At 47.1% G+C, this 27507-nt stretch overlaps 1 long non-coding RNA gene across 2 annotated transcripts in view; it reads right to left on the bottom strand.

Annotated features, from left to right (window-relative positions):
* The window catches only part of LOC134929229 (uncharacterized), a 105813-nt gene extending 78644 nt beyond the window's left edge, over positions 1–27169 (bottom strand). For both annotated transcript variants that reach the window (XR_010178399.1, XR_010178398.1), the window contains exon 1: positions 26928–27169. This is a non-coding gene — a long non-coding RNA (uncharacterized LOC134929229). The remainder of the gene's footprint in view (positions 1–26927) is intronic.
* Between the last annotated feature and the right edge of the window lie 338 nt (positions 27170–27507).

Here is a 27507-nt window from a genome sequence, read left to right as displayed (position 1 = left end):
GGGGAGGAAATTGACCAGGAGGATTCTGATGGTGAGGTGGTTTGTTTAAGTCAGGCACCCGGGGAGACACCTGTTGTCCGTGGGAGGAATATGGCCGTTGACATGCCAGGTGAAAATACCAAAAAAATCAGCTCTTCGGTGTGGAGGTATTTCACCAGAAATGCGGACAACAGGTGTCAAGCCGTGTGTTCCCTTTGTCAAGCTGTAATAAGTAGGGGTAAGGACGTTAACCACCTCGGAACATCCTCCCTTATACGTCACCTGCAGCGCATTCATAATAAGTCAGTGACAAGTTCAAAAACTTTGGGTGACAGCGGAAGCAGTCCACTGACCAGTAAATCCCTTCCTCTTGTAACCAAGCTCACGCAAACCACCCCACCAACTCCCTCAGTGTCAATTTCCTCCTTCCCCAGGAATGCCAATAGTCCTGCAGGCCATGTCACTGGCAAGTCTGACGAGTCCTCTCCTGCCTGGGATTCCTCCGATGCATCCTTGCGTGTAACGCCTACTGCTGCTGGCGCTGCTGTTGTTGCCGCTGGGAGTCGATGGTCATCCCAGAGGGGAAGTCGTAAGCCCACTTGTACTACTTCCAGTAAGCAATTGACTGTTCAACAGACCTTTGCGAGGAAGATGAAATATCACAGCAGTCATCCTACTGCAAAGCGGATAACTGAGTCCTTGACAACTATGTTGGTGTTAGACGTGCGTCCCGTATCCGCCGTTAGTTCACAGGGAACTAGACAATTTATTGAGGCAGTGTGCCCCCGTTACCAAATACCATCTAGGTTCCACTTCTCTAGGCAGGCGATACCGAGAATGTACACGGACGTCAGAAAAAGACTCACCAGTCTCCTAAAAAATGCAGTTGTACCCAATGTCCACTTAACCACGGACATGTGGACAAGTGGAGCAGGGCAGGGTCAGGACTATATGACTGTGACAGCCCACTGGGTAGATGTATGGACTCCCGCCGCAAGAACAGCAGCGGCGGCACCAGTAGCAGCATCTCGCAAACGCCAACTCTTTCCTAGGCAGGCTACGCTTTGTATCACCGCTTTCCAGAATACGCACACAGCTGAAAACCTCTTACGGCAACTGAGGAAGATCATCGCGGAATGGCTTACCCCAATTGGACTCTCCTGTGGATTTGTGGCATCGGACAACGCCAGCAATATTGTGTGTGCATTAAATATGGGCAAATTCCAGCACGTCCCATGTTTTGCACATACCTTGAATTTGGTGGTGCAGAATTTTTTAAAAAACGACAGGGGCGTGCAAGAGATGCTGTCGGTGGCCAGAAAAATTGCGGGACACTTTCGGCGTACAGGCACCACGTACAGAAGACTGTAGCACCACCAAAAACTACTGAACCTGCCCTGCCATCATCTGAAGCAAGAAGTGGTAACGAGGTGGAATTCAACCCTCTATATGCTTCAGAGGTTGGAGGAGCAGCAAAAGGCCATTCAAGCCTATACAATTGAGCACGATATAGGAGATGGAATGCACCTGTCTCAAGTGCAGTGGAGAATGATTTCAACGTTGTGCAAGGTTCTGATGCCCTTTGAACTTGCCACACGTGAAGTCAGTTCAGACACTGCCAGCCTGAGTCAGGTCATTCCCCTCATCAGGCTTTTGCAGAAGAAGCTGGAGGCATTGAAGAAGGAGCTAAAAGGGAGCGATTCCGCTAGGCATGTGGGACTTGTGGATGCAGCCCTTAATTCGCTTAACAAGGATTCACGGGTGGTCAATCTGTTGAAATCAGAGCACTACATTTTGGCCACCGTGCTCGATCCTAGATTTAAAGCCTACCTTGGATCTCTCTTTCCGGCAGACACAGGTCTGCTGGGGTTGAAAGACCTGCTGGTGACAAAATTGTCAAGTCAAGCGGAACGCGACCTGTCAACATCTCCTCCTTCACATTCTCCCGCAACTGGGGGTGCGAGGAAAAGGCTCAGAATTCCGAGCCCACCCGCTGGCGGTGATGCAGGGCAGTCTGGAGCGACTGCTGATGCTGACATCTGGTCCGGACTGAAGGACCTGACAACGATTACGGACATGTCGTCTACTGTCACTGCATATGATTCTCTCAACATTGATAGAATGGTGGAGGATTATATGAGTGACCGCATCCAAGTAGGCACGTCACACAGTCCGTACTTATACTGGCAGGAAAAAGAGGCAATTTGGAGGCCCTTGCACAAACTGGCTTTATTCTACCTAAGTTGCCCTCCCACAAGTGTGTACTCCGAAAGAGTGTTTAGTGCCGCCGCTCACCTTGTCAGCAATCGGCGTACGAGGTTACATCCAGAAAATGTGGAGAAGATGATGTTCATTAAAATGAATTATAATCAATTCCTCCGCGGAGACATTGACCAGCAGCAATTGCCTCCACAAAGTACACAGGGAGCTGAGATGGTGGATTCCAGTGGGGACGAATTGATAATCTGTGAGGAGGGGGATGTACACGGTGATATATCGGAGGGTGAAGATGAGGTGGACATCTTGCCTCTGTAGAGCCAGTTTGTGCAAGGAGAGATTAATTGCTTCTTTTTTGGGGGGGGTCCAAACCAACCCGTCATATCAGTCACAGTCGTGTGGCAGACCCTGTCACTGAAATGATGGGTTGGTTAAAGTGTGCATGTCCTGTTTTGTTTATACAACATAAGGGTGGGTGGGAGGGCCCAAGGACAATTCCATCTTGCACCTCTTTTTTCTTTTCTTTTTCTTTGCATCATGTGCTGATTGGGGAGGGTTTTTTTGGAAGGGACATCCTGCGTGACACTGCAGTGCCACTCCTAGATGGGCCCGGTGTTTGTGACGGCCACTAGGGTCGCTAATCTTACTCACACAGTCAGCTACCTCATTGCGCCTCTTTTTTTCTTTGCGTCATGTGCTGTTTGGGGAGGGTTTTTTGGAAGGGACATCCTGCGTGACACTGCAGTGCCACTCCTAGATGGGCCCGGTGTTTGTGTCGGCCACTAGGGTCGCTAATCTTACTCACACAGCTACCTCATTGCGCCTCTTTTTTTCTTTGCGTCATGTGCTGTTTGGGGAGGGTTTTTTGGAAGGGCCATCCTGCGTGACACTGCAGTGCCACTCCTAGATGGGCCCGGTGTTTGTGTCGGCCACTAGGGTCGCTAATCTTACTCACACAGCTACCTCATTGCGCCTCTTTTTTTCTTTGCGTCATGTGCTGTTTGGGGAGGGTTTTTTGGAAGGGACATCCTGCGTGACACTGCAGTGCCACTCCTAGATGGGCCCGGTGTTTGTGTCGGCCACTAGGGTCGCTTATCTTACTCACACAGCGACCTCGGTGCAAATTTTAGGACTAAAAATAATATTGTGAGGTGTGAGGTATTCAGAATAGACTGAAAATGAGTGGAAATTATGGTTTTTGAGGTTAATAATACTTTGGGATCAAAATGACCCCCAAATTCTATGATTTAAGCTGTTTTTTAGTGTTTTTGGAAAAAAACACCCGAATCCAAAACACACCCGAATCCGACAAAAAAAATTCGGTGAGGTTTTGCCAAAACGCGTTCGAACCCAAAACACGGCCGCGGAACCGAACCCAAAACCAAAACACAAAACCCGAAAAATTTCAGGCGCTCATCTCTATTATGAATGCGCTGCAGGTGACGTATAAGGGAGGATGTTCCGAGGTGGTTAACGTCCTTACCCCTACTTATTACAGCTTGACAAAGGGAACACACGGCTTGACACCTGTTGTCCGCATTTCTGGTGAAATACTTCCACACCGAAGAGCTGATTTTTTTGGTATTTTCACCAGGCATGTCAACGGCCATATTCCTACCACGGACAACAGGTGTCTCCCCGGGTGCCTGACTTAAACAAACCACCTCACCATCAGAATCCTCCTGGTCAATTTCCTCCCCAGCGCCAGCAACACCCATATCCTCCTCATCCTGGTGTACTTCAACACTGACATCTTCAATCTGACTATCAGGAACTGGACTGCGGGTGCTCCTTCCATCACTTGCAGGGGGCGTGCAAATGGTGGAAGGCGCATGCTCTTCACGTCCAGTGTTGGGAAGGTCAGGCATCGCAACCGACACAATTGGAGTCGGACTCTCCTTGTGGATTTGGGATTTCGAAGAACGCACAGTTCTTTGCGGTGCTACTGCTTTTGCCAGCTTTAGTCTTTTCATTTTTCTAGCGAGAGGCTGAGTGCTTCCATCCTCATGTGAAGCTGAACCACTAGCCATGAACATAGGCCAGGGCCTCAGCCGTTCCTTGCCACTCCGTGTGGTAAATGGCATATTGGCAAGTTTACGCTTCTCCTCCGACAATTTTATTTTAGGTTTTGGAGTCCTTTTTTTACTGATATTTGGTGTTTTGGATTTGACATGCTCTGTACTATGACATTGGGCATCGGCCTTGGCAGACGACGTTGCTGGCATTTCATCGTCTCGGCCATGACTAGTGGCAGCAGCTTCAGCACGAGGTGGAAGTGGATCTTGATCTTTCCCTAATTTTGGAACCTCAACATTTTTGTTCTCCATATTTTAATAGGCACAACTAAAAGGCACCTCAGGTAAACAATGGAGATGGATGGATTGGATACTAGTATACAATTATGGACGGGCTGCCGAGTGCCGACACAGAGGTAGCCACAGCCGTGAACTACCGCACTGTACTGTGTCTGCTGCTAATATATAGACTGGTTGATAAAGAGATAGTATACTCGTAACTAGTATGTATGTATAAAGAAAGAAAAAAAAACCACGGTTAGGTGGTATATACAATTATGGACGGGCTGCCGAGTGCCGACACAGAGGTAGCCACAGCCGTGAACTACCGCACTGTACTGTGTCTGCTGCTAATATAGACTGGTTGATAAAGAGATAGTATACTCGTAACTAGTATGTATGTATAAAGAAAGAAAAAAAAACCACGGTTAGGTGGTATATACAATTATGGACGGGCTGCCGAGTGCCGACACAGAGGTAGCCACAGCCGTGAACTACCGCACTGTACTGTGTCTGCTGCTAATATATAGACTGGTTGATAAAGAGATAGTATACTCGTAACTAGTATGTATGTATAAAGAAAGAAAAAAAAACCACGGTCAGGTGGTATATATAATTATGGACGGGCTGCCGAGTGCCGACACAGAGGTAGCCACAGCCGTGAACTACCGCACTGTACTGTGTCTGCTGCTAATATAGACTGGTTGATAAAGAGATAGTATACTCGTAACTAGTATGTATGTATAAAGAAAGAAAAAAAAACCACGGTTAGGTGGTATATACAATTATGGACGGGCTGCCGAGTGCCGACACAGAGGTAGCCACAGCCGTGAACTACCGCACTGTACTGTGTCTGCTGCTAATATAGACTGGTTGATAAAGAGATAGTATACTCGTAACTAGTATGACTATAAAGAAAGAAAAAAAAACCACGGTTAGGTGGTATATACAATTATGGACGGGCTGCCGAGTGCCGACACAGAGGTAGCCACAGCCGTGAACTACCGCACTGTACTGTGTCTGCTGCTAATATATAGACTGGTTGATAAAGAGATAGTATACTCGTAACTAGTATGTATGTATAAAGAAAGAAAAAAAAACCACGGTTAGGTGGTATATACAATTATGGACGGGCTGCCGAGTGCCGACACAGAGGTAGCCACAGCCGTGAACTACCGCACTGTACTGTGTCTGCTGCTAATATAGACTGGTTGATAAAGAGATAGTATACTCGTAACTAGTATGTATGTATAAAGAAAGAAAAAAAAACCACGGTTAGGTGGTATATACAATTATGGACGGGCTGCCGAGTGCCGACACAGAGGTAGCCACAGCCGTGAACTACCGCACTGTACTGTGTCTGCTGCTAATATATAGACTGGTTGATAAAGAGATAGTATACTCGTAACTAGTATGTATGTATAAAGAAAGAAAAAAAAACCACGGTTAGGTGGTATATACAATTATGGACGGGCTGCCGAGTGCCGACACAGAGATAGCCACAGCCGTGAACTACCGCACTGTACTGTGTCTGCTGCTAATATAGACTGGTTGATAAAGAGATAGTATACTCGTAACTAGTATGTATGTATAAAGAAAGAAAAAAAAACCACGGTTAGGTGGTATATACAATTATGGACGGGCTGCCGAGTGCCGACACAGAGGTAGCCACAGCCGTGAACTACCGCACTGTACTGTGTCTGCTGCTAATATAGACTGGTTGATAAAGAGATAGTATACTCGTAACTAGTATGACTATAAAGAAAGAAAAAAAAACCACGGTTAGGTGGTATATACAATTATGGACGGGCTGCCGAGTGCCGACACAGAGGTAGCCACAGCCGTGAACTACCGCACTGTATTGTGTCTGCTGCTAATATAGACTGGTTGATAAAGAGATAGTATACTACTAATATTATATATACTGGTGGTCAGGTCACTGGTCACTAGTCACACTGGCAGTGGCACTCCTGCAGCAAAAGTGTGCACTGTTTAATTTTAATATAATATTATGTACTCCTGGCTCCTGCTATAACCTATAACTGGCACTGCAGTGCTCCCCAGTCTCCCCCACAATTATAAGCTGTGTGAGCTGAGCACAGTCAGATATATATATACATTGATGCAGCACACTGGGCTGAGCAGTGCACACAGATATGGTATGTGACTGAGTCACTGTGTGTATCGTTTTTTTCAGGCAGAGAACGGATATATTAAATAAAACAAACAACTGCACTGTCTGGTGGTCACTGTGGTCGTCAGTCACTAAACTCTGCACTCTCTTCTACAGTATCACAGCCTCAGGTCAATCTCTCTCTCTCTCTCTCAACCCTAATCTAAATGGAGAGGACGCCAGCCACGTCCTCTCCCTATCAATCTCAATGCACGTGTGAAAATGGCGGCGACGCGCGGCTCCTTATATAGAATCCGAGTCTCGCGAGAATCCGACAGCGTCATGATGACGTACGGGCGCGCTCGGGTTAACCGAGCAAGGCGGGAGGATCCGAGTCTGCTCGGACCCGTGAAAAAAACATGAAGTTCGTGCGGGTTCGGATTCAGAGAAACCGAACCCGCTCATCTCTAGTTTTCGTCTCTTAAAAAATAACAAACATACTACACTGTGGTACTTAGTGTTTCAGTGTTGGGGGTTGTTATTGAATATTGGGTACTGTGCAGTTAGATGCTCTGCCTGCAATCACCTGTGATTGGTCTTTTATTACATACAGATGATGATCTCTGCTGCTTTCCTGGGGCATGAAAATGACAGTTGATAAGTTGTGCTGCCTAGCCCCACCCCCTCCCATAGCTCTGCTGCCTGTACATCGCTACCACTGCTGTCAGTGACTGCGCTGCTGTAATATAGAAACATAGAATTAGACAGCAGATTAGAACCATCTGGACCATCTAGTCTGCCCTTAGGGTGTGGTTATTAGGGTTATGGGTTAGGGTTGGATTAGGGGTTTTGGTTAATGGTTTGGTTAGGGCTTTAGGGTCAAAGTTCGGATAAGGGTTAAGGGTTATGGCATTAATGATAGGGTTTTAAAATTAAGGGGGATGGTCAGATAATTAGTGGTTGCGGTTAGGATTAATAATAATAATAAGTCTCATTCTATAGCACACTTTCTCCAGTAAGACTCAAGGTGCTTAAAGGTGAGGGTTAATGTATTTGTGTTATGGTATTAAGATTAAGGGTGAGGGATAAGTTATGTAGATTCACTTATCTTGGTCCCTGTGGTGAAACTACAGAGGCTGCTGTTGGAACTGAGCGTAAGGGCAATGTTATGTTTCCTCTACCCACAATTTAGGGAAGAGTGGAGGACTGATCGAGGCCAGCGCATGTACTGGACTGTGCATCATCGGGTCCCCTCTGGTCTTTTCAGAGCAGAGTTGAGGACCGGTTAGGTTAGAGCAGCATTTCCAGCTCCTACCCAGGCCTGACAATGGCTGTTCTATACTACACAGCATTCACACATATAGGACAAATAAGCCCTCTCCAAACTGCAAAATGCTGTCCACTTTTGTTGAAATGTCACCCCGTTTGCGGTCTGCAAAGTTGGGAGGTATGAAATTTCTGCTCCTGTTTATCCCTAAAAACACAAATGGTTGCAGGTTTGGCTATGGCCAATATCTATGCGATGACATCATAATAGTTCCAATATGATGCGCTGTTGACATAGCAAAGACAATACACTACAGATTATTCTGTTACCCAAGACACCGGAGAGTTGGCAGCATTATAAGGAGCTTGTGTTATTTTTAGGATATTAAGAATAGATTAATTAGAGATACGGAAAAGGGTGAGATGTGGGCAGCATTTAGGAGCTGCATATGTGGCAACAGTTCCTGGAGACAGGTAAGTGCATTGTTACTTATTTGTTGTACTTTGATCATTTACATTATCAGAGCATTTTGCAGATCTACTAGTCTTATTTTTATTTCAGTCATCCATGTATAATATATTAGAGCAGATCTCAACACCATTACATACTTTAAAGAATCCGGGTGTAGTATGGTATACTGGCGGCCAGGCTCCCGGCGACCAGCATGCCGGTGCCGGAATCCTGACAGCATGGCGAGTGCAAGTGAGCCCCTTGCGGGCTCGCTGCGCTCGCCATGCTGCGGGCACAGTGGCACGCTATTTATTCTACCTCCAGGTGGGTCGTGGACCCCCACGAGGGAGAAAAAGTGTTGGTATGCCGGCTGTCGGGATTCCGGCACCAGTATACTGTGCGCCAGGATCCCGACAGTCGGCAAACTGAAGACCACCCAAAGAATCCCTACTTTCATTATCAGTATCTGCAATTTTTTTATAGAATCAGGGCCATATTAACCATACTCCAGGCATTCACATAAATATAGGCCCATAATCATGACCATATGATGACAACCAGCTACCCAGCTGTTTTCACTGTCACCCATAAATCACAAGTATTAAAATTGTAGTTCTATTTTTATTACAAAATTATACAGTTATTCTAGTTTTACGTATTTAGGGAGACATTGGGGTTAACTGTGTATATAGGGAGCTGCACCAAAGGTAAAAATAGTATTTGGCAAAGCCCATTGCTGGTATTTAGCCAGAAGTAGGCGGGAAGTGTCAATTAACTCAGGGCTGTTTCTATACAAATGTGCAATCTCCCCCCTTCCCCCATACTCATAGAAAAAAATGTTCATGCCCCAGGGAAATACTACCTTACATACTACCTAACACAATAGCACCCCTTACACCACATAATGCCCCTAGCACCATATTATGCCCCACAAAGTAATGCCCCTAGCACCAAATTATTCCCCACACAGTAAAACCCAGACCTTTGCACCATATTATGCCCCATGCAGTAATGCCCCTAGCATCATCGGGTCCCCTCTGGTCTTTTCAGAGCAGAGTTGAGGACCGGTTAGGTTAGAGCAGCATTGCCAGCTCCTACCCAGGCCTGACAATGGCTGTTCCATACTACACAACATGCAGACATGTTGGACAAATAAGCCCTCTCCAAACTGCAAAATGTTGTCCACTTTTGTTGAAATGTCACCCCATTTGCGGCCTGCAAAGTTGGGAGGTATGAAATTTCTGCCCCTGTTTATCCCTAAAAACACAAATGGTTGCAGGTATAGCTATGGCCAATATCTATGTGATGACATCATAATAGTTCCAATATGATGCGCTGTTGACATAGCAAAGACAATACACTACAGCTTATTCTGTTACCCAAGACACCGGAGAGTTGGCAGCATTATAAGGAGCTTGTGTTATTATTAATTTTAGGATATTAAGAATAGATTCATTAGAGATACGGAAAAGGGTGAGATGTGGGCAGCATTTAGGAGCTGCATATGCGGCAACAGTTCCTGGAGACAGGTAAGTGCATTGTTACTTATTTGTTGTACTTTGATCATTTACATTATCAGAGCATTTTGCAGATCTACTAGTCTTATTTTTATTTCAGTCATCCATGTATAAGATATTAGAGCAGATCTCAACACCATTACATACTTTAAAGAATCCCTACTTTCATTATCGGTATCTGCAATTTTTTTATGGAATCAGGGCCATATTAACCATACTCCAGGCATTCACATACATATAGGCCCATCATTATGACTGTATGATGACAACCAGCTACCCAGCTGGTCTCACTGTTACCCATAAATCACAAGTATTAAAATTGTAGGTCTATTTTTTAGAGATGAGCGGGTTCGGTTTCTCTGAATCCGAACCCGCCCGAACTTCATGGTTTTTTTCACGGGTCCGAGCAGACTCGGATCCTCCCGCCTTGCTCGGTTAACCCGAGCGCGCCCGAACGTTATCATGACGCTGTCGGATTCTCGCGAGACTCGGATTCTATATAAGGAGCCGCGCGTCGCCGCCATTTTCACACGTGCATTGAGATTAATAGGGAGATTGGCGTCCTCTCCATTTAGATTATAAGAGAGAGAGATTTACTGGAGCTTAGGACTAGGAGGAGTACTGTAGAAGTGTAGAGAGTGCAGAGAGTTTACTAGTGAGTGACCACCAGACAGTGCAGTTTATTTAATATATCCGTTCTCTGCATGAAAAAAGCGATACACACAGTGACTCAGTCACATACCATATCTGTGTGCACTGCTCAGGCTCAGCCCAGTGTGCTGCATCATCTATATATATTATATATCTGTCTGACTGCTCAGCTCACACAGCTTATAATTGTGGGGGAGACTGGGGAGCACTGCAGTGCCAGTTATAGGTTATAGCAGGAGCCAGGAGTACATAATATTATATAGTGAGTGACCACCAGACAGTGCAGTTTATTTAATATATCCGTTCTCTGCCTGAAAAAAGCGATACACACAGTGACTCAGTCACATACCATATCTGTGTGCACTGCTCAGGCTCAGCCCAGTGTGCTGCATCATCTATATATATTATATATCTGTCTGACTGCTCAGCTCACACAGCTTATAATTGTGGGGGAGACTGGGGAGCACTGCAGTGCCAGTTATAGGTTATAGCAGGAGCCAGGAGTACATAATATTATATTAAAATTAAACAGTGCACACTTTTGCTGCAGGAGTGCCACTGCCAGTGTGACTGACCAGTGACCTGACCACACTGACCACCAGTATAGTTAGTAGTATACTTATATTGTGATTGCCTGAAAAAGTTAAACACTCGTCGTGTGACTTCACTTGTGTGTTGTTGTTTTTTTTATTCTATAAAAATAAAACTCATTCTGCTGACAGACAGTGTCCAGCAGGTCCGTCATTATATAATATATAATATATACCTGTCCGGCTGCAGTAGTGATATATATATATTTTTTATATCATTTATCATCCAGTCGCAGCAGACACAGTACGGTAGTTCACGGCTGTGGCTACCTCTGTGTCTGCACTCGGCAGGCAGTCCGTCCATAATTGTATACCACCTAACCGTGGTTTTTTTTTCTTCTTTATACATACATACTACTACGACATCTCTTTATCAACCAGTCTATATTAGCAGCAGACACAGTACAGTACGGTAGTTCACGGCTGTGGCTACCTCTGTGTCTGCACTCGGCAGGCAGTCCGTCCATAATTGTATACCACCTAACCGTGGTTTTTTTTTCTTTCTTCTTTATACATACATAGTTACATAGACATCTCTTTATCAACCAGTCTATATTAGCAGCAGACACAGTACAGTACGGTAGTTCACGGCTGTGGCTACCTCTGTGTCTGCACTCGGCAGGCAGTCCGTCCATAATTGTATACCACCTAACCGTGGTTTTTTTTTCTTTCTTCTTTATACATACATAGTTACATAGACATCTCTTTATCAACCAGTCTATATTAGCAGCAGACACAGTACAGTACGGTAGTTCACGGCTGTGGCTACCTCTGTGTCTGCACTCGGCAGGCAGTCCGTCCATAATTGTATACCACCTAACCGTGTTTTTTTTTTTCTTTCTTCTTTATACATACATAGTTACATAGACATCTCTTTATCAACCAGTCTATATTAGCAGCAGACACAGTACAGTACGGTAGTTCACGGCTGTGGCTACCTCTGTGTCGGCACTCGGCAGGCAGTCCGTCCATAATTGTATACCACCTAACCGTGGTTTTTTTTTCTTTCTTCTTTATACATACATAGTTACATAGACATCTCTTTATCAACCAGTCTATATTAGCAGCAGACACAGTACAGTACGGTAGTTCACGGCTGTGGCTACCTCTGTGTCTGCACTCGGCAGGCAGTCCGTCCATAATTGTATACCACCTAACCGTGGTTTTTTTTTCTTTCTTCTTTATACATACATAGTTACATAGACATCTCTTTATCAACCAGTCTATATTAGCAGCAGACACAGTACAGTACGGTAGTTCACGGCTGTGGCTACCTCTGTGTCTGCACTCGGCAGGCAGTCCGTCCATAATTGTATACCACCTAACCGTGGTTTTTTTTTCTTTCTTCTTTATACATACATAGTTACATAGACATCTCTTTATCAACCAGTCTATATTAGCAGCAGACACAGTACAGTACGGTAGTTCACGGCTGTGGCTACCTCTGTGTCTGCACTCGGCAGGCAGTCCGTCCATAATTGTATACCACCTAACCGTGGTTTTTTTTTCTTTCTTCTTTATACATACATAGTTACATAGACATCTCTTTATCAACCAGTCTATATTAGCAGCAGACACAGTACAGTACGGTAGTTCACGGCTGTGGCTACCTCTGTGTCTGCACTCGGCAGGCAGTCCGTCCATAATTGTATACCACCTAACCGTGTTTTTTTTTTCTTTCTTCTTTATACATACATAGTTACATAGACATCTCTTTATCAACCAGTCTATATTAGCAGCAGACACAGTACAGTACGGTAGTTCACGGCTGTGGCTACCTCTGTGTCGGCACTCGGCAGGCAGTCCGTCCATAATTGTATACCACCTAACCGTGGTTTTTTTTTCTTTCTTCTTTATACATACATAGTTACATAGACATCTCTTTATCAACCAGTCTATATTAGCAGCAGACACAGTACAGTACGGTAGTTCACGGCTGTGGCTACCTCTGTGTCTGCACTCGGCAGGCAGTCCGTCCATAATTGTATACCACCTAACCGTGGTTTTTTTTTCTTTCTTCTTTATACATACATAGTTACATAGACATCTCTTTATCAACCAGTCTATATTAGCAGCAGACACAGTACAGTACGGTAGTTCACGGCTGTGGCTACCTCTGTGTCTGCACTCGGCAGGCAGTCCATAATTGTATACTAGTATCCATCTCCATTGTTTACCTGAGGTGCCTTTTAGTTGTGCCTATTAAAATATGGAGAACAAAAATGTTGAGGTTCCAAAATTAGGGAAAGATCAAGATCCACTTCCACCTCGTGCTGAAGCTGCTGCCACTAGTCATGGCCGAGACGATGAAATGCCAGCAACGTCGTCTGCCAAGGCCGATGCCCAATGTCATAGTACAGAGCATGTCAAATCCAAAACACCAAATATCAGTAAAAAAAGGACTCCAAAACCTAAAATAAAATTGTCGGAGGAGAAGCGTAAACTTGCCAATATGCCATTTACCACACGGAGTGGCAAGGAACGGCTGAGGCCCTGGCCTATGTTCATGGCTAGTGGTTCAGCTTCACATGAGGATGGAAGCACTCAGCCTCTCGCTAGAAAACTGAAAAGACTCAAGCTGGCAAAAGCACCGCAAAGAACTGTGCGTTCTTCGAAATCCCAAATCCACAAGGAGAGTCCAATTGTGTCGGTTGCGATGCCTGACCTTCCCAACACTGGACGTGAAGAGCATGCGCCTTCCACCATTTGCACGCCCCCTGCAAGTGCTGGAAGGAGCACCCGCAGTCCAGTTCCTGATAGTCAGATTGAAGATGAAGATGTTGACGTACACCAGGATGAGGAGGATATGGGTGTTGCTGGCGCTGGGGAGGAAATTGACCAGGAGGATTCTGATGGTGAGGTGGTTTGTTTAAGTCAGGCACCCGGGGAGACACCTGTTGTCCGTGGGAGGAATATGGCTGTTGACATGCCTGGTGAAAATACCAAAAAAATCAGCTCTTCAGTGTGGAGGTATTTCAACAGAAAAGCGGACAACAGGTGTCAAGCCGTGTGTTGCCTTTGTCAAGCTGTAATAAGTAGGGGTAAGGACGTTAACCACCTCGGAACATCCTCCCTTATACGTCACCTGCAGCGCATTCATAATAAGTCAGTGACAAGTTCAAAAACTTTGGGCGACAGCGGAAGCAGTCCACTGACCAGTAAATCCCTTCCTCTTGTAACCAAGCTCACGCAAACCACCCCACCAACTCCCTCAGTGTCAATTTCCTCCTTCCCCAGGAATGCCAATAGTCCTGCAGGCCATGTCACTGGCAATTCTGACGAGTCCTCTCCTGCCTGGGATTCCTCCGATGCATCCTTGCGTGTAATGCCTACTGCTGCTGGCGCTGCTGTTGTTGCTGCTGGGAGTCGATGGTCATCCCAGAGGGGAAGTCGTAAGCCCACTTGTACTACTTCCAGTAAGCAATTGACTGTCCAACAGTCCTTTGCGAGGAAGATGAAATATCACAGCAGTCATCCTGCTGCAAAGCGGATAACTGAGGCCTTGACAACTATGTTGGTGTTAGACGTGCGTCCGGTATCCGCCGTTAGTTCACAGGGAACTAGACAATTTATTGAGGCAGTGTGCCCCCGTTACCAAATACCATCTAGGTTCCACTTCTCTAGGCAGGCGATACCGAGAATGTACACGGACGTCAGAAAAAGACTCACCAGTGTCCTAAAAAATGCAGTTGTACCCAATGTCCACTTAACCACGGACATGTGGACAAGTGGAGCAGGGCAGGGTCAGGACTATATGACTGTGACAGCCCACTGGGTAGATGTATGGACTCCCGCCGCAAGAACAGCAGCGGCGGCACCAGTAGCAGCATCTCGCAAACGCCAACTCTTTCCTAGGCAGGCTACGCTTTGTATCACCGCTTTCCAGAATACGCACACAGCTGAAAACCTCTTACGGCAACTGAGGAAGATCATCGCGGAATGGCTTACCCCAATTGGACTCTCCTGTGGATTTGTGGCATCGGACAACGCCAGCAATATTGTGTGTGCATTAAATATGGGCAAATTCCAGCACGTCCCATGTTTTGCACATACCTTGAATTTGGTGGTGCAGAATTTTTAAAAAAACGACAGGGGCGTGCAAGAGATGCTGTCGGTGGCCAGAAGAATTGCGGGACACTTTCGGCGTACAGGCACCACGTACAGAAGACTGGAGCACCACCAAAAACTACTGAACCTGCCCTGCCATCATCTGAAGCAAGAAGTGGTAACGAGGTGGAATTCAACCCTCTATATGCTTCAGAGGTTGGAGGAGCAGCAAAAGGCCATTCAAGCCTATACAATTGAGCACGATATAGTAGGTGGAATGCACCTGTCTCAAGCGCAGTGGAGAATGATTTCAACGTTGTGCAAGGTTCTGATGCCCTTTGAACTTGCCACACGTGAAGTCAGTTCAGACACTGCCAGCCTGAGTCAGGTCATTCCCCTCATCAGGCTTTTGCAGAAGAAGCTGGAGACATTGAAGGAGGAGCTAACACGGAGCGATTCCGCTAGGCATGTGGGACTTGTGGATGGAGCCCTTAATTCGCTTAACAAGGATTCACGGGTGGTCAATCTGTTGAAATCAGAGCACTACATTTTGGCCACCGTGCTCGATCCTAGATTTAAAGCCTACCTTGGATCTCTCTTTCCGGCAGACACAAGTCTGCTGGGGTTGAAAGACCTGCTGGTGACAAAATTGTCAAGTCAAGCGGAACGCGACCTGTCAACATCTCCTCCTTCACATTCTCCTGCAACTGGGGGTGCGAGGAAAAGGCTCAGAATTCCGAGCCCACCCGCTGGCGGTGATGCAGGGCAGTCTGGAGCGACTGCTGATGCTGACATCTGGTCCGGACTGAAGGACCTGACAACGATTACGGACATGTCGTCTACTGTCACTGCATATGATTCTCTCAACATTGATAGAATGGTGGAGGATTATATGAGTGACCGCATCCAAGTAGGCACGTCACACAGTCCGTACTTATACTGGCAGGAAAAAGAGGCAATTTGGAGGCCCTTGCACAAACTGGCTTTATTCTACCTAAGTTGCCCTCCCACAAGTGTGTACTCCGAAAGAGTGTTTAGTGCCGCCGCTCACCTTGTCAGCAATCGGCGTACGAGGTTACATCCAGAAAATGTGGAGAAGATGATGTTCATTAAAATGAATTATAATCAATTCCTCCGCGGAGACATTGACCAGCAGCAATTGCCTCCACAAAGTACACAGGGAGCTGAGATGGTGGATTCCAGTGGGGACGAATTGATAATCTGTGAGGAGGGGGATGTACACGGTGATATATCGGAGGGTGATGATGAGGTGGACATCTTGCCTCTGTAGAGCCAGTTTGTGCAAGGAGAGATTAATTGCTTCTTTTTTGGGGGGGGTCCAAACCAACCCGTCATATCAGTCACAGTCGTGTGGCAGACCCTGTCACTGAAATGATGGGTTGGTTAAAGTGTGCATGTCCTGTTTTGTTTATACAACATAAGGGTGGGTGGGAGGGCCCAAGGACAATTCCATCTTGCACCTCTTTTTTCTTTTCTTTTTCTTTGCATCATGTGCTGATTGGGGAGGGTTTTTTGGAAGGGACATCCTGCGTGACACTGCAGTGCCACTCCTAAATGGGCCCGGTGTTTGTGTCGGCCACTAGGGTCGCTAATCTTACTCACACAGTCAGCTACCTCATTGCGCCTCTTTTTTTCTTTGCGTCATGTGCTGTTTGGGGAGGGTTTTTTGGAAGGGACATCCTGCGTGACACTGCAGTGCCACTCCTAGATGGGCCCGGTGTTTGTGTCGGCCACTAGGGTCGCTAATCTTACTCACACAGCTACCTCATTGCGCCTCTTTTTTTCTTTGCGTCATGTGCTGTTTGGGGAGGGTTTTTTGGAAGGGACATCCTGCGTGACACTGCAGTGCCACTCCTAGATGGGCCCGGTGTTTGTGTCGGCCACTAGGGTCGCTAATCTTACTCACACAGCTACCTCATTGCGCCTCTTTTTTTCTTTGCGTCATGTGCTGTTTGGGGAGGGTTTTTTGGAAGGGCCATCCTGCGTGACACTGCAGTGCCATTCCTAGATGGGCCCGGTGTTTGTGTCGGCCACTAGGGTCGCTAATCTTACTCACACAGCTACCTCATTGCGCCTCTTTTTTTCTTTGCGTCATGTGCTGTTTGGGGAGGGTTTTTTGGAAGGGACATCCTGCGTGACACTGCAGTGCCACTCCTAGATGGGCCCGGTGTTTGTGTCGGCCGCTAGGGTCGCTTATCTTACTCACACAGCGACCTCGGTGCAAATTTTAGGACTAAAAATAATATTGTGAGGTGTGAGGTATTCAGAATAGACTGAAAATGAGTGGAAATTATGGTTTTTGAGGTTAATAATACTTTGGGATCAAAATGACCCCCAAATTCTATGATTTAAGCTGTTTTTTAGTGTTTTTTGAAAAAAACACCCGAATCCAAAACACACCCGAATCCGACAAAAAAAATTCGGTGAGGTTTTGCCAAAACGCGTTCGAACCCAAAACACGGCCGCGGAACCGAACCCAAAACCAAAACACAAAACCCGAAAAATTTCCGGCGCTCATCTCTACTATTTTTATAACAAAATGATAGTTATTCTAGTTTTACGTGTTTAGGGAGACATTGGGGTAAGCTGTTTAAGTAGGGAGCTGCACTGAAGGTAAAAATTATTTTTGGCAAAGCCCATTGCTGGTTATCCTGAATATTTAGCCAGTAGTGGGCGAGAAGTGTCAATATACTCAGGGCTGTTTCTATTAGTGATGAGCTGGTTCGGATCCTCGGGATCCGAACCCCCCCGAACTTCACCCATTTTACACAGGTCCGAGGCAGACTCGGATCCTCCCGCCTTGCTCGGTTAACCCGAGCGCGCCCGAACGCAGGGCCGTCTTTTCGTATGGGCTCAATGGGCTCTTGCCCAAGGGCCCCAGGAGTATAAGGGCCCTAGGCTGATAGCCGAGGGTCCCCTCTTTCCAGGGGTACCAGATTTTTGAAAATCGGCCCTGGGGAACCGGAGATATCTGACATTAAAGCAGGGGTCCCCAACCAAGCCTGTTAATTGCACTTCCCAGCCTGATATCTTGGGTTTTATCTGACTTAGAGTATTTGTGAGGGTATACGCTAAAAGCTGTGACTCTCCCCTTTTGGTGGACACTGGCAGCTTGTCTCTACTATGCCCAGAACCAGAGATATCAGCCTTCAAGCAGCTGGTCCCTGCTCCAGCTCCACACGCCTAATATGCAGTTTTAGATTTTCGTTTTTGAATTGCTCTGGCTCCTCAACTCTGATCCCCAAGTTCCCAGAACCTTCTGAAAGGTGGGACACTCTAGTTTTTTTTTATCTCATTCAAAGCTAAGAAATATATTATCAGAAACTTGAGATATCTGCAGTCAAGCAAGCTGCCCTCCCAACGGAAAATGATAAATATTAAGCCCACTCCACTATCCACCCCTCCCCTACGTATTAAACACCCGCTACCACTCTGGAAGTCATGTAACAGGGCCCCTTCTTTCAGCCCAATGCCCCCTTCTACAGTTTAGCCCCATCTGTGCAGTAAAGGAGTAATTAACAGAAATTACTGCTCCAGGTCCTACATGCTGAGCTGAAGATAGAACACCCCCTACCACCCGCGGGACATCACAGCTGCACTGATAGCACCCCCCACCGCTACCGCTGGAGGATGGGTAGGGGGCCCAGTGCATTGCTGTGCCCAGGGGCCTACACTGCTGTTAAGACGGCCCTGCCCGAACGTCATCATCCCGCGGTCGGATTCTCGCGAGATTCGTATTCTATATAAGGAGCCGCGCGGCACCGACATTTTTCACTCGTGCATTGGAGATGATCGTGAGAGGACGTGGCTGGCGTCCTCTCAGTTTCTATGTTCAGTGGGCTGCAAATTGTGCTGCAAATATCTGTGCTCAGTGTGCTGCAAATATCTGTGCTCAGTGTGCTGCAAGTGCAAATATCTACGTTCTCTGCCTGATAAACACTCCATATCTGACTGTGCTCAGTGTGCTGCAAATATCTGTGCTCAGTGTGCTAATTGCTTTATTGTGGGGACTGGGGACGAGCAGTATTATATAGTAGGAGGACAGTGCAGAGTTTTGCTGACCAGTGACCACCAGTATTATACATTCTCTGCCTGAAAAACGCTCCATATCTGTGCTGCATTGTAGTATATAGTAGGAGGACAGTGCAGAATTTTGCTGACCACCAGTATAACTATATATATAGCAGTACGGTACAGTAGGCCACTGCTCTACCTACCTCTGTGTCGTCAAGTATACTATCCATCCATACCTGTGGTGCATTTCAGTTTTGCACAGTTTGCTGACCACCAATATATACTATATAGCAGTATGGTACAGTAGGCCACTGCTCTACCTACCTCTGTGTCGTCAAGTATACTAGTATCCATCCATACCTGTGGTGCATTTCAGTTTTGCACAGTTTGCTGTCCACCAGTATATAATATATAGCACTACGGTACAGTAGGCCACTGCTCTACCTACCTCTGTGTCGTCAAGTATACTAGTATCCATCCATACCTGTGGTGCATTTCAGTTTTGCACAGTTTGCTGTCCACCAGTATATAATATATAGCAGTACGGTACAGAAGGCCACTGCTCTACCTACCTCTGTGTCGTCAAGTATACTATCCATCTATACCTGTGGTGCATTTCAGTTTTGCTGACCACCAGTTTGCTGACCACCAGTTTATAGAGCCAGTTTGTGCAAGGAGAGATTGATTGCTTCTTTTTTGGTGGGGGCCCAAACCAACCAGTCATTTCAGTCACAGTCGTGTGGCAGACCCTGTCGCTGAAATGATGGGTTCGTTAAAGTTTGCATGTCCTGTTTATACAACATAAGGGTGGGTGGGAGGGCCCAAGGACAATTCCATCTTGCACCTCTTTTTTCTTTCATTTTTCTTTGCATCATGTGCTGTTTGGGGACTATTTTTTGAAGTGCCATCCTGCCTGACACTGCAGTGCCACTCCTAGATGGGCCAGGTGTTTGTGGGGCCACTTGGGTCGCTTAGCTTAGTCACACAGGTACCTCATTACGCCTCTTTTTTTCTTTGCATCATGTGCGGTTTGGGGACTATTTTTTAAATCTGCCATCCTGTCTGACACTGCAGTGCCACTCCTAGATGGGCCAGGTGTTTGTGTCGGCCACTTGTGTCACTTAGCTTAGCCATCCAGCGACCTTGGTGCACCTCTTTTTTTCTTTGCATCATGTGCTGTTTGGGGACTATTTTTTAAATCTGCCATCCTGTCTGACACTGCAGTGCCACTCCTAGATGGGCCAGGTGTTTGTGTCGGCCACTTGGGTCGCTTAGCTTAGTCACACAGTTACCTCATTGCGCCAGGGACGTGCAGTCAAGGGAGGCAGGGGAGGCAGTGCCTCCCCTGTCATAATGATTAAAATAATAAAAAGAAGATATTTATGACACAGCGTCTGGTATAAATATCTTCTATTATTTTAACCATTCCCCCCTGTCACTGTGCTGCAGCCTTCGGTTGAGGCAGCAGGAGAGGTGCCTCCCGCTGCAACCATTTCAGTCCGGGCAGGGGGGGGCGGGCAGGGGGCGGGGCACAGCAATGGGCTGTGAAAGGGGAGATATGATTTGTCCCCAGGATGAATGCCATCATTAGCATCTTGAATTTTGGTCTAACGAGGGAATAATGGAGGATGTATAAAATGTTTTGTTATAGTGATTAGTAGATTTCCCCGGTCTTTTAAGGTAATGTAACTTAAGCGCAGTGCAACATATTATAGATGGACATAAGGGAGAATAATCTCCACAGATTAAGATATGATAAGGAGATACACGTCTATATATGCTGCGCTGTATATTAATTTAATTTAATTTAATTTTAAGATATGTATATTACATTGTATGATATGAGAATGAGGCTCGAACATCTATGGCAAGATGGCCACTGATATTCGGAAGGAGGCTTGAATATGGGAGGAAATGGAAATGAGGCTGGAATACAAATGGCAACATAGTTGCACGATGAGGCTTGTATGTATACATTGAAAATGAGGCTTGATTGTAAGCGGCAAGATGGCCACCGTAGGAGATAAAAGGAAGTGATTCAAGTTGAGGCTTGGAACGCACGAAAGAGTGCGCATGCGCGTAGCGGCGTGGGAGATCCGAACGGTGAACGGTGTATTTAAGGAGATCGAGCAGAGCTGGGTCATTTGAGCTGAGGAAGCCGCTGAGGGAGCATCAAGGCGGAGAAACGAGTGACCGTGGTAACAGATTTTCACCTCCGGACCGCTGTAGCACGGGGTCAGCAATACTGTCACACAGTGTAAATTGCAAATACGGGCTAATACCAGCAGAGGGAGCCTGAGCACTGTGAGCAGAAGCACCTGACGATTGATGTCTTCAATTACTAAAGGAGAACCGTAACAGCAAAGAGTCCAGTACTGGAGGTGAAATCAATAAGAATCCGTATGGTAACACCTGTGAAGGTAAAATATATGTGTGCACACAATATTAAGAGTCCAAGTAAAATTGGGACAATCTGAAGATTTATACACCTATTAATTGAATCAATTTTGGATGACAGAGATTATGAAATGAAAGGATTTTTGCACCTTACTGGGACATATTGATGTAATGTGGACATTACCCAGCTAAATTGGTTTTAATATAAGCCTTAGATCCGGATACAAATAAGCCTCTTAGGTTTTTTGGTTGTAATATTAATTATTATGCTGCAGCATGTATTGTATATGATGAAATTCTTTTTATTTGTGCTTATTTAGAGTACTATTTTTATATAAATAAAAAAGATTGAATATAAAACCGGTTGTTAAATTATATAATAGTATAGAAATTGGGGTGGAAGCAGCGCTCTTGGTATACTCCCGAGATTGTATCCCGGGGGGTATTTTTATATATCTTTGTTTTTTATAAGGAATGCAATTATCCTTTAACTAAAGAGCAGCAGTAGTCACTAACTATATTGGAAAAAAATCTGCTCCATTGGTAAACCCCAGCGCCCATTCTTTGTGCACACTGGAGTCCTTGTGTGCCAATCAGGGAACACGGTGTGTGCAAATATATGTGGCTGTGAAAGCCCATTGAAAATGCATGAGGAAGCGGCACCTTTACTGGTGCCGCAATGACAGGGGCGTGCATTCAGCCCCGATGAATGCACGCCCCCTGTCAGTCCCCCAGATGTGATTGGACCAGCGGATCCAGTGCTGGATCCGCTGTCCAATCACTAGCGATCCCCCTTCCTGGCTGCAGCAGGCGCCGTGGGCTGTGTGGGCGCCCGCTGCAGCCAGCGCCGCTGACTGACACTAGAGGTCATAATTGACCCCTAGTGTCTGAGCGGCGCTACAGTGGGAGAGGAGCCGGTGGACGGAGACGGAGGCAGCGCTGCAGGAGTGGTAAGTATGTGTGTTTTTTTGTTTTTTTATGTGTTTGGGCTTTGGGGCACCGCCACAAGGGGCACAGTGACTTGGGGCACAACTACAGGGGGCACAGCGACTGGGGGATAACTACAAGGGGCACAGTGACTGGGGGCATAGCTATTGGGGGCAGAGCTACAAGGGGCACAGTGACTGGGGGCACAACTACAGGGGGCACAGCGACTGGGGGCACAACTACAAGGGGCACAGCAACTGGGGGCACAACTACAAGGGCACAGTGACTGGGGGTACAACTGCAGGGGGCACAGCTACAGGAGGCACAGCGACTGGGGGCACTGCTACTAGGGGCACAACTACAGGGGAACAGCTACAGGGGGCACAGCGATGGGGCACAGCAACTGGGGGCACTGCTACTCGGGGCACTGCTACTTGGGGCACAGCGACTGGGGGCACAATTACAGGGGTCACAACTACTGGGGGCACAGCCACAAGGGGCACAGCTACAGGGGGCAAAGCTACAGGGGTCACAACTACTCGGGGCACAGCAACTGGAGGCACTGCTACTCGGGGCACTGCTACTCGGGGCACAGCGACTGGGGGCACAATTACAGGGGTCACAACTACTGGGGGCACAGCCACAAGGGGCACAGCTACAGGGGGCAAAGCTACAGGGGTCACAACTACTCGGGGCACAGCGACTGGGGGCACAACTACAAGGGGCACAGTGACTGGGGGTACAACTGTAGGGGGCACAGCGACTGGGGGCACTGCTACTCGGGGCACAACTACAGGGGCACTGCTACAAGGGGCACAGCTACAGGGGGCACAGCGACGGGGCACAGCGACTGGGGGCACTGCTACTCGGGGCACTGCTACTTGGGGCACAGCGACTGGGGGCACAATTACAGGGGTCACAACTACTGGGGGGCACAGCCACAAGGGGTACAGCTACAGGGGGCAAAGCTACAGGGGTCACAACTACTCGGGGCACAGCGACTGGGGGCACAACTACAAGGGGCACAGTGACTGGGGGTACAACTGCAGGGGGCACAGCTACAGGGGGCACAGCGACTGGGGGCACAGCGGCACTGCTACTCGGGGCACAACTACAGGGGCACTGCTATAAGGGGCACAGCTACAGGGGGCACAGCGACGGGGCACAGCGACTGGGGGCACTGCTACTTGGGGAACAGCGACTGGGGGCACAATTACAGGGGTCACAACTACTGGGGGCACAGCTACAGGGGGCAAAGCTACAGGGGTCACAACTACTCGGGGCACAGCAACTGGAGGCACTGCTACTCGGGGCACAGCGACTGGGGGCACAATTACAGGGGTCACAACTACTGGGGGCACAGCCGCAAGGGGCACAACTACAGGGGGCACAGCGACTTGGGGCACAGCGACTGGGGGCACAACTACAGGGGCACTGCTACAAGGGGCACAGCTACAGGGGGAACAGCGACGGGGCTCAGCGACTGGGAGCACAGCTACTGGGGGCAAAGCTACAGGGGTCACAACTACTTGGGACACAGCGACAGCGGGCACAACTACTTAGGCACTGCTACTGGGGGCACAGCTAGAGGGGTCACAACTACAGGGGGCCCTTGCTCCATCCTCCCAGCCAGCAGCAGCACTCTCCCCTGTCTGTGCTAACGTCTTCCCTCGTCAGCGAGTGTATAATATTCATTAATTTCTCTCTCTCTCTCTCTCTCTCTCTCTCCCCCCTCCTGTGGATTACTTCATTTGTAAGTTTAATGTTCATTTTTACAGGTGCCGGCCCTATTGGATTCTACTGGACAAGTGGAAGTGATTCTCGGCGTGGGATGTAGGTAAGTAATCTCTCTCATTTTTACAGGTACCCCTATTGGATTCTACTGGACAAGTGGACGTGAATCTCAGCGTTGGATGTAGGTAAGTATGTGTGAGTGTGTAAGTGTGTTTTAATAAATTTTTACTTTCACGATGTGTGTGTTGTGTTTTTATTTGGGTATTTTTTTTTGTTGTAGAACTACAGGTACCAGCGGGCCCATTATTTCCCCACATGCTGGTACTTGAGGTTCTCCAAGTACCAGCAAGCGGGGGAGGCTTGCTGGGCCTTGTAGTTCCACAACAAAAAACAATATTCTTTTTTTACACACTTATGGCTGTCAGCCCGGCACCCACTGCCAAGGGGTGCTGGGGACAGCCTCGGGCTTCACCCCTGGCCCTTGGGTGCCTGGAGGGGGGGACCCCTTGATTTAAGGGATCCCCACTCCTCCAGGGAACCCCGGCCAGGGGTGACTAGTTGGGGGGGGGGGTAATGCCACGGCCGCAGGGACCTACATAAATGTGTCCCCCGGCTGTGGCATTATGTCCCTGGCTAGTGGAGCCCGGTGCTAGTTTTAAAAATACGGGGGACCCCTACATCTTTTGTCCCCCGTATTTTTGGAACCAGGACCGGACTAAGAGCCTGGTGCTGGTTGTCTAAATACGGGGAACCCCTGTCCAATTTTTTCCCAGTATTTAAACAACCAGGACCGGCTCAAAGAGCCCGAGGCTGGTAATACTTAGGAGGGGAGACCTCACGCATTTTTTTTTACATTTTTTAACCCATTCAGACCCTTCTCCATTAAGTTCATGGAAGCCCTGGACAACAAAATTGCACTCATGTCCTCCTCCCACTCCCTTCCCAGTCCCAAACACAAATTATTATTTTTATTTTTGATAACAATTTACAATATATCACAAGTATGATGAGCAGGCAGGCAGCAGGCATTGGCGGCATCGGACTGAGATGCAAATTAGTAGCGGAGGGCTGGGTGAGTTGATGGTGGGCACGTTTGTAAGCCATTGGCGGTGGCAGCGGGTATCAGCTCAGAGGCAGTAGCGGGCATTGGCTCGGCGGCGGTAGGGGTCATCGGCAGGATCCGTCGGACATTATGGCTGTAGTGCCTCACCAGCCACTGACCCCACCGCACGCCACTGCATTGCGCCTCTTTTTTTCTTTGCATCATGTGCTGTTTGGGGACTATTTTTTTGAAGTGCCATCCTGTCTGACACTGCAGTGCTACTCCTAGATGGGCCAGGTGTTTGTGTCGGCCACTTGGGTCGCTTAGCTTAGTCATCCAGCGACCTCGGTGCAAATTTTAGGACTAAATAAATAATATTGTGAGGTTTGAGGTGTTCAGAATAGACTGAAAATGAGTGGAAATTATGGTTATTGAGGTTAATAATACTATGGGATCAAAATTACCCCCAAATTCTATGTTTTAAGCTGTTTTTGAGGGTTTTTTGTAAAAAAACATCCGAATCCAAAACACACCCGAATCCGACAAAAAATTTTCAGGGAGGTTTTGCCAAAACGCATCCGAATCCAAAACACGGCCTCGGAACCGAATCCAAAACCAAAACACAAAACCCGAAAAATTTCCGGTGCACATCACTAGTTTCTATATAAATGTGCGATCTCCCCCTCCCCTATACTCATGGGAAAAACAATGTGCATGCCCCAGGGAAATACTACCTTACATACTGCTTAACACAATAGCCCCCCTTACACCACATAATGCCCCTAGCACCATATTATGCCCCACACAGTAATGCCCCTAGCACCACATTATACCCCACACAGTAATGCCCCTTGCACCTTATTATGCCCCATACAGTAATGCCCCTTGCACAATGCATCACTTAGTAATAATGCCCCTTAATTGGCACTGTACCTGCTCGTTGGCAGGGATTGTTTGTTTCATGCTGCTGCTCCCTCCGTTGCCACTCTGCTGCCAATGCTGCAGCATTCCTGGCACTGCTGTGCCATTGTCTGCCTCCTACCTCTGGGCTCAGTCTATAGTTACACGTATAAAGACCACCAGAAACTCCATTTGGTCATGCCACAGACTGGGAATCCAGACTTCTGAAGTGACCACTTTTCTGGTTCACTGCAGGAAACCTTACAACTCCCACATCTCTTTTCTAGGATGAAAATAGTCTAATTAGTTGAATAGCACCCCGTCACAAGATTTTAGACCTCTCCAATATTTAAGGGCTGAAATAATGGTTTGTGTTTATTTATTCTTATTAAGGGCTTATAGTTAAAGGAAATGCACTTCTCCCCCTCAATTCCACCCAAGCAAATATCTCAAGCTGCTCGTCCAATACAAAAGTTCTTAATAGAATACAAAATAGCTTTTGATATGGTGCACATTAAAAAGGGAGAACTGGACTATAAACATGTTAAAAATTAAAATTGATGTGGCTCTCACATTTGCCAGGTGGTCTTGCCACAACCCCATTGCTGATACTATCATCCTCCCATATAAGTTCATCCACCAACAGACTCCTCAAACTCTCAGGAGACTAATAGTATTTTACTGCTCAAATTGAAATATGAAACCTCACAGGTGTGAATAACCCGAGTCAGTGGCCAGGTTGAGGGTATAAGGATTGCTGTAGTTACCTGTTATTGCACTGTGGTTGTTTTTGGATTTGTCCCGGATGGAGAGTGTGGCTGGGGAATTTCTCCAGCATCTGGATGTTTCTCGAACCTGCTTGTGGCCAAGTTACACCAAGCACTACTGAACTTAGGGTCTGTTTAAATACAATTATAAATGCTGCAAAACAAAATGTTACAGTGTTGTTAGGAAGATGTTAATGAGACATTGGGGGTAATTCTGAGTTGACCGTAGCAGGAACTTTGTTAGCAGTTGGGCAAAACCATGTGCACTGCAGGGGAGGCAGATATAACATGTGCAGAGAGAGTTAGATTTGGGTGTGGTGTGTTCAATCTGCTATCTAAATTGCAGTGTAAAAATAAAGCAGCCAGTATTCACCATGCACAGAAACAAATAACACACCCAAATCTAACTCTCTCTGCACATGTTATATCTGCCTCCCCTGCAGTGCACATGGTTTTGCCCAACTGCTAACAAAATTCCTGCTGCGATCAACTTGGAATTACCCCCATGGTTTTGCCCAACTGCTAACAAAGTTCCTGCTGCGATCAACTCAGAATTACCCCCGGGTCTGGGACTCAGGGT

This window comes from Pseudophryne corroboree, chromosome 5 (genome assembly GCF_028390025.1).
Source record: "Pseudophryne corroboree isolate aPseCor3 chromosome 5, aPseCor3.hap2, whole genome shotgun sequence".
Lineage (NCBI taxonomy): Eukaryota > Metazoa > Chordata > Amphibia > Anura > Myobatrachidae > Pseudophryne > Pseudophryne corroboree.
Note: the sequence above shows the minus strand (reverse complement) of the source record. Positions and strands in the feature narration are given on the sequence as shown.